Below are 8,156 nucleotides of genomic sequence, written 5' to 3'. Positions count from 1 at the left end.
TGGGTCCCCGCTGTCAGGTGGAGGAATAATTATTTTGCACGTAATAAGGAGGCACTTCCTTGTTGCGGCCATGGACCCAGCTGTCAGCGTCTCCACTCATAGTACTCTTCCGATGGAAGTCGATCATTGACCACATTGACCATGCCGCGCCGAGAGCACCACGGCGGTGGACGACAGTGAGGCCTAGGAAGGGGGCGATACGGAGGCAGGGAAGACTCGGCAGTTGTTTCCCACGCGGAGGGGAGTACGACTATACGAGGGTTTACTGGTTCATCTGCCATCGCCAGAGAATAACAGCAGGTGTGGGTGAGTAGAGGGATGGCTAGGCCAGCGATGGGAGTACGGTGGGGCGGTGTGGCCTGCGCGGCAGCACAGCCGGTCGCGGGGAGGAGGGAGCAGGCAGTCTCATCGGCGCTTGTTTGAGCGGCTGGAGCAGGAAGAGCAGAGATTGAAGAAGCACGACGGTCGTTCGATGGACATCCAATAGTCACTGCTTGTGCGTCAACCTTTTTTTAGGAAAGCCTCAAATCTGTGGAAAACAACATATAGCCCATCTGCCATTATTTCTAATAATTTACAGCCCATTTGCTAATTCTTAAGGTTTTTTTGGTGCCCATATTCTTTTTGTTAGCATTACAACCCATATTGTGGCCACGGTTAAAAAAATATACGAAATTTTGCATATTTCGGTGCGGTCTGAACTGTTTTTAATCCCAAAATTTCGAATCACATTCAAACTGATTTTAAAAATAAATGTATATCAATATAAAATCCAACAAATTCTCCATGCATAAAAAATAATGTAATTAAACATCTCAAAATGAAAAAAAATATTTGAAACTGATTGCCGGTTTGATGTGTTTTAAAAATGTACATCCCATTTCTCATTACTGATGGGCCATTTTCTTGGCCAACCGAATGAAAGCTCTCCTTGTCTTGAAAGATTTGCAGCCCAACAGGCCTGACAAAGCGACTTACTTGGCAAATCACAAAAAACTGGGTTGTGGCCGTGGACCCAGCTGTCAGCCTCTCCACGTACAGTACTCTTCCGATGGAAGTCGCTCCTTGACCACGTTGACCACGCCGCACGGAGAGCACCACGGCGGTGGACGACGGCGAGGCCTACGAAGGGGACGACGCGGCAGTGGAAGCCCGCGGGGAGAGGAGTACGAGGGTTCACTGGTTCGGCTGCGGTGTGAGGCTGCCATCGCCGCAGGTTCTGGCCAGCGGTGGGAATAGTAGGGGCGGTGAAGGCCTCCGCGGCAGCATAGCCGACCAAGGGAGGCAGGAGCATGCAGCACGAGCAGCGCTGCTTTGGGCGGCTGGAGCAAGAAGACCCGAGGTTGAAGAAGCACTATGGCCGTTGGATGGATATTGTACGGTCACTGGAGCTAGAATCGTTCATATTGACTAAGTTGACAAAGCCCCTCATCCCCGTCAACTTAGTAGGCCCACAAATCAGCCTCCCACCAAGGTGGGTCCCAGGTAGCCAGGGGAGTATTCATTTTTTGTGCGTAATAAGGAGGCACTTCCGGTGGGTCCGAGTTGACAGCGGGGGGAACGTTTTTTTCGCGAAATACGGTGGCCCGTCAGGTGGGTCTCAGCAGTCAGGGGGCAAACGTTTTTTCGCAAAATACGGTGGCCTGTCCAGTGGGTCCCTGCTGTCAGTTGGAGGAATCATTATTTTCCACGTAATAAGGAGGCACTTACTTGTTGCGGCCGTGGACCTAGAAAGACTCTCCATGTACATTATACTTCCGATGGAAGTCGTTCCTTGACCACGTTGACCTCTCCGTGTTCCGTTGCATGCATGCGTCCATGGGCGTGGTGCGTCCCCACTGTCAGCCTCTCACGTACGGTCATCTTCCGATGACTCTCGGTTGTTAACCACGTTGACCACACCGTGCCGAGCGCACCCAGACTGGAACGACCCGGAGATGGGGAAGACGGGGCAGTGGATTCGCAGATGGAGAGGAGTGGGAAACTTCACTAGTTCGGGTGTGCGGCAGCACAGCCGTGGTGCCGCCCACGGGAGACAGGAGCAAGAACAGAGGTTCAAGAAGGAGCAGGTTGTTGGACTAACATCCAACGGTCCAGCTGCTGGAATCATTTGTAGATTAAGTTGACAAATCCGTGCGTACACGTCCGCTTAGTAGGCCCACAAGTCAGTCACCAAATCTGACGGGTCCCAGCTATCAACGGGATGAATAATGTTTTTCACAAAACAAGGAGGCACTTCCTTCCATGCGAAGATACAGACGGTGGGTCCCAGCTGTCAGGTGTAGGAAACATTTTTTCAGCTTAATAAGGAGGAACTTTCCTTGCGTGCGACCATGGACCTCGTGGGTCCCAGCCGTCAGGCTCTCCATGTACAGTCCTCTTCCGATGACTCTCGTTTGTTGACCACGCCGCACCGAACGCAGCGAGGCAGTGGACGACGGCGAGGCCCCAGACGGGACCGACTTGGAGATGGGAAAATGCGGCAGTGGAGTCGTAGATTGAGAGGAGGAGAAGGGTTATAACTGGCTTTGTTGCGGCGTGGGGCTGTAGTCTGTGGAGAATAACAGGAGGTGTTGAGGGGTGGAGGGATAGCCTGGCCGGCGGTGGGGTAGCGCTTCACAGCGATGCGTGCTAAGCAGAGCCGCTAGCCGCCGGAGGCCGGACCAGGTGGTCCCGGCGACGCTGGAGGAAGAAGACGAGAGATTGAAGGTGCATGCCAGCCGTTGGATATAAATCCAATGGCTGTGGATGACACAATCATTTGTTGACCAAGTTGACAACGCCCTGCGTAGGCTTCGACCTATTGGCCCACATGTCAGCCTGCAAAAATGTGGCATATATTTAACCCATGTTTTCTAGAATGTATAGTCCATTTGCTCGGCTGGGTGAATGTAACGCCCTCGATGCGGCTATATCTCCCACGTGTAGAAGCGCGACTTAGAGGCATAACCGCATTGAAAGCAATGTCGCAAGTGAGGTAATCTTCACACAACCCATGTAATACATAAGGGAAAGAGATACATAGTTGGCTTACAATCGCCACTTCACACAATACATGAATAAAGCATTACAACATCCAAATACAATCAAGGTCCGACTACTGGAACCAAAATAAAAGAAGAACCCCAAATGCGACAAGGTCCCCGATCGACCCCAACTGGGCTCCACTACTGATCAACTAGAACGAAACAACACAAAGGACAAGATCTTCATCGAGCTCCTCCTGATCTTGGTTGCATCATCTGCACGGACTCATCGGCACCTGCAAGCTGGTTTTGGAAGTATCTGTGAGCCATGGGGACTCAGCAATCTCGCACCCTCGGGATCAAGACTATTTAAGCTTACGGGTAAGGTAAAGGTATGATGTGGAGCTGCAACAAGCGACTAGCATATATGGTGGCTAACATGCGCAAAAGAGAGCGAGAAGAGAAGGCAAAGCACGATCGAACAACTATGATCAAGAAGTGATCCTAGAACAACCTACATCAAGCATAACTCCAACACCGTGTTCACTTCCCGGACTCCGCCGGAAAGAGACCATCACGGTTACACACGCGGTTGATGCATTTTAATTAAGGTCAACTTCAGGTTTTCTACAACCGAACGTTAACAAATTCCCATCTGCCCATAACCGCGGGCACGGCTTTCGAAAGTTCAAATCCCTGCAGGGGAGTCCCAACTTAGCCCATGACAATCTCTCACGGTCAACGAAGGATATACCTTCTCCCGAGACATTCCGATCAGACTCGGTATCCCGGTTCTACAAGACACTTCGACAAGTTAAAACAAATCCAGCAACACCGCCCAAATGTGCCGACAAATCCCGATAGGAGCTGCACATATCTCGTTCTCAGGGCACACTCAGATTGTCCAAACTTCCGGTAGGCCAGCCCAGAGTTGTCCCTGGTGGCCACCAGCGGCTGACAGGTTGGACCAACACTCAGAGGAGCACTGGCCCGGGGGTTTAAATAAAGATGACCTTTGAGTCCGCGGAACCCAAGGGAAAAAGAGGCTAGGTGGCAAATGGTAAAACCAATGTTGGGCATTGCTGGAAGAGTTTTATTCAAGGCAAACTGTCAAGGGGTTCCCATTATAGCCCAACCGCGTAAGGAACGCAAAATCCGGGAACATAACACCGATATGATGGAAACTAGGGCGGCAAGAGTGGAAGAAAACACCAGGCATAAGGCCAAGCCTTCCACCCTTTACCAAATATATAGATGCATTAATTAAATAAGATATATTGTGATATCCCAACAAGTAAACATGTTCCAATAAGGAACAACATCTCCATGTTCCAACAAGGAACAAACTTCAATCTTCACCTGCAACTAACAACGCTATAAGAGGGGCTGAGCAAAGCGGTAACATAGCCAAACAACGGTTTGCTAGGACAAGGTGGGTTAGAGGCTTGGTTCAACAATATGGGTGGCATGATAAGCAAGTGGTAGGTATTGCAGCTTAGGCATAGAAAAAGAGTGAGCAACTAGCAAGCAAAGATAGAAGTGATTTCGAGGGTATGGTCATCTTGCCTGAAATCCCGCAAGGAAGAAGAACGAGTCCATGAAGAAGACAAACGGGCGTAGACGAACGAATCCTCACAAACGCAACGTTATCAGAACCAACCCGAAGAAGCAACACCGGAAAGAAGCACACAACATAGTAAACAAACAACACGTAGACATGGCATGATGCACAAACAATTATGATGCATGTCCGGTTTAATGAAGCATGGCATGGCAAAGTGCATAAACAACACTACAAATTAAGTGGAGCTCAATATGCAACGAGTTGCATATTGACGGAGCACCACATGCCTTATTTAGTTCTCTCTCATTTATGTACTCAACAAAATTAAATGTTGGTTAGCATGGCAAGGGGTGAAGCACAACAAAACTATACCATCTAAACAATTGAAATGGGGCCGGATATAATAAACAACGAATCCGGTAGATCCCCATATGCCTTAGTAATTTATTGCAACAACAATTTTAAAACATTTAATTATTGTTATCATGATGCGGATGACATGAACAAGTTTTATGCAATTTTTGTTAAAAGTTGACATGAGCATATTTTGAAGCATTTGTAGCCATGTGGGAACAAAAGGGGGCCATGGCGGCGAAACGGGAATGGTGCCACTGTAACGAATGCGAAAATGATGCCACGGCAACAAGTCGGTACCGGTGGCTCATGGCGATATCGGTGCAAAAGAAGCAACTGTGCGGATGTGTATAAAGATGGTGGGGCGCTCCCGGATACCGGGTGTCCCACGAGTTGACGACGGTGTCAACAAGGGAACAACTAACGTTCACGGACGGATACAACATCCAAACATGCATCTCATACAACACGTCTCATGCATACGGTCCACGGCATCATTCCGGCGGATATACCTTTCAAGGGTGCATTTTCGAAGCGAGTCAAGTTTGGTGCAATGAAGGGGGAGTAGACGTTCTCGAGATGGTCTTAGTGGAAGTAGTCGTTCATGTTCATGAAGCGGTAGAGGTACGGGTCTTCGGCAACGATCATCGTACACGCTCCGAGGTCGTCGGTAGAGGTTCTCACGATCTTGGCGACGGTAGAGGTACACGTTTTCGTAGATGTTCAAGTCAACGGTAGCGGTACTTGGTGAATCCCGAAATGGTCTTGGGGCGTCACAACACTCCACCACTACGAAAGGATCTCGTCCCGAGATCTAGAACGGCACCAGAGGGGAAAACAAAAGAGAAAGAGAAGAGGTAAAAGTAAGTTGCTTCTTTGACAAACGAGTGAAACCAAAGAACCTTGCAAGGTTGAGAAAATTGAAAGAAAGAAAGCAACGGCGATGAACGAAGTTGAAAGCACTCCGTTAAGAAAGAGGAATAAGAAAGAACCAATTTGGGTAGCACTCCGGTTGAAAAGACATGAAAGACTTGTTAAGATGAAAGAACTTGAGCAGAGGACACAACACTCCGGTTAAATGGATAAACCAAGAAAACAACACGATCCTGACAAAACAAGAAGATGGGTTGAAGAGAGCAACATCACAATGCCTTCGGAACAAAAGTAAGAATGGAATGGAATGAACAAAGGGAAACACGATCTTGAGAGAGCACGCTTACAACAAATGCTAGAACGGAGTTGTTGGAAAACCAACAACGAAAAGAATAATCTTGATATGGTCTTATGGAATACATCTCAAATTATGAGGTGACAACCTGGCACTCACGGGAAGAAGAATTGGATTGATATGAACAAGGAGACGAGAAAGTATTTCACCGGGAGGATAAAAGAAGAACTTGGGTCATTTATAAACACCATAATTAGCAACCATCCTTAGGGAAAGCTTTAGGTGAAACATGACACAAGATAACTCCAATGAAGAGATTGATGGGTTTAAATATCTCATTCCTGACAACTTTTGAATCATGAAACATGAAGGGAAATTGTCAACCATGACATAACACCACCTCAAAAGATAAGGCAAAAAGAATTGCACTCCGGATTGCAAGATGAAGAAAACTTGATCTCCTCTGAAAAGAATCTCAATGAACACTTCGAGAAGGAATTAAATCCTTGATGAACCATCATCTAGAGCCTCCATGAAGAACTCCGGTAACAAAAGGATGATCAAACGGAAGGAAAGAGAAGTTGAAAACACAAGGTGAAGCCTTGCGATGATTTAGATGAATCTTCACGACGATATAATGCAGAAAAGCTTGGAATTCCGGAAAAGAAAGATGAAACAAATGAAACCGAGAATTTGATGAGCCTCCGGAATAGGAAATTAAACATTTGGGTGAATCAAGAATAAGAATTATGTTATGCTCATCCTTCATCAATTAAATTGATGACAAGCAACGGATTTGGCATACTAATTATTCTCATTGAAAGGATTAACATAGATATAGCGCAAACTTGGGAAGGTCTTCAATGCACCACCGGTAGGATTGAAATAACAAATAAATTGATATGATAAACAAAAGAAGAGAATCTTGAATGAACCACCGTAAGAATTGGAAAAGAACGAATAAAAGATAACGAATCACCCCGAAGAATTATGAAATGAACGAAGATACTTGAGACAATCTAGATACATGAGAACGAAGAGATCGTGAATTGATTGGAGAAAACTTGAACGAAGCACCGGTAAGATTTTTGAAGAACGAGAGCTGAAGCTGAAATGGATAAGTCTTTTGAAATGATGGGCTTCAGAGAAACAAACTGAAATACTCTTGAAATGCCTCCGGGTGGGTGAAAAGAATTCTCACGATCAAAACAATTATGAGAGGATGGCATCACTCTAGAACCATGAATCTTTGAGAGAATAGATAAGATATGGAGGAAAAACACTTCTTCGGTCTTCAAAATCCGAGAATGACGAGGAGAAACACCACCAAGAATTGTTGAGATACTCCGGAAGAATCAAAAGCGAAGAGATTGAGCCAACGATGAAAAGAATGTGGATGATCTTGGAGAAAAACATAAGACTTATGATAATTCATTCTTACGTCAAACTTGGCAAAGAATTTGAGAATAACTCCGGTAGAATTAGAAGAGTCGGGTAAGATCCTGGAAAAAGACCTGTGGGTTAGGGTCCACTGAAAAGATACATCATAGAACGATTGCTAGAAACTGAGATTGCACCAGTTGAATTAAATGGTTTGAATAAGATAACATTCTCGAAAGATCTTGAATGAATGAGAATGAACACTAGCATCTTCTGAGATATCTTCAGTACTCCGGAAAAAATGAATAGCGAGAAATGAATGGTTATGAGGTGCACCGGCATGAGAAAAGCATTTGAAATACAGAAAAGAATATGATCAACACTGAAAACTTGAATTTGATCCACCGGAAAAGGAAAGAATGGAGAATGATGAACTTGAAGCTCCGTTAGGATCTTCATGAGAATCACCGGATAAGAATATTGACGGAAAATGATGGACAGACTTCACAAGAATAAAAGGATACTTGGTAAATACATCGGATTCCTTGAAGAAAAAGGGTGGGAGGGCGGGAAAAACAAAGGCAACTTGAGGACGGATGAAGACAACACCGTTGGGAAGAACTGATAATTGATCTTACTGATTTTGAAAATGAACGGATCCGCTTGAAGAGAAACACACCGGTTGAAAATGTTTGACATGACAATCTCGATTATCAAGAAGGAT

The sequence above is a fragment of the Triticum aestivum genome, chromosome 6A (genome assembly GCF_018294505.1).
Source record: "Triticum aestivum cultivar Chinese Spring chromosome 6A, IWGSC CS RefSeq v2.1, whole genome shotgun sequence".
Lineage (NCBI taxonomy): Eukaryota > Viridiplantae > Streptophyta > Magnoliopsida > Poales > Poaceae > Triticum > Triticum aestivum.
This window is presented reverse-complemented; position numbering follows the sequence as displayed.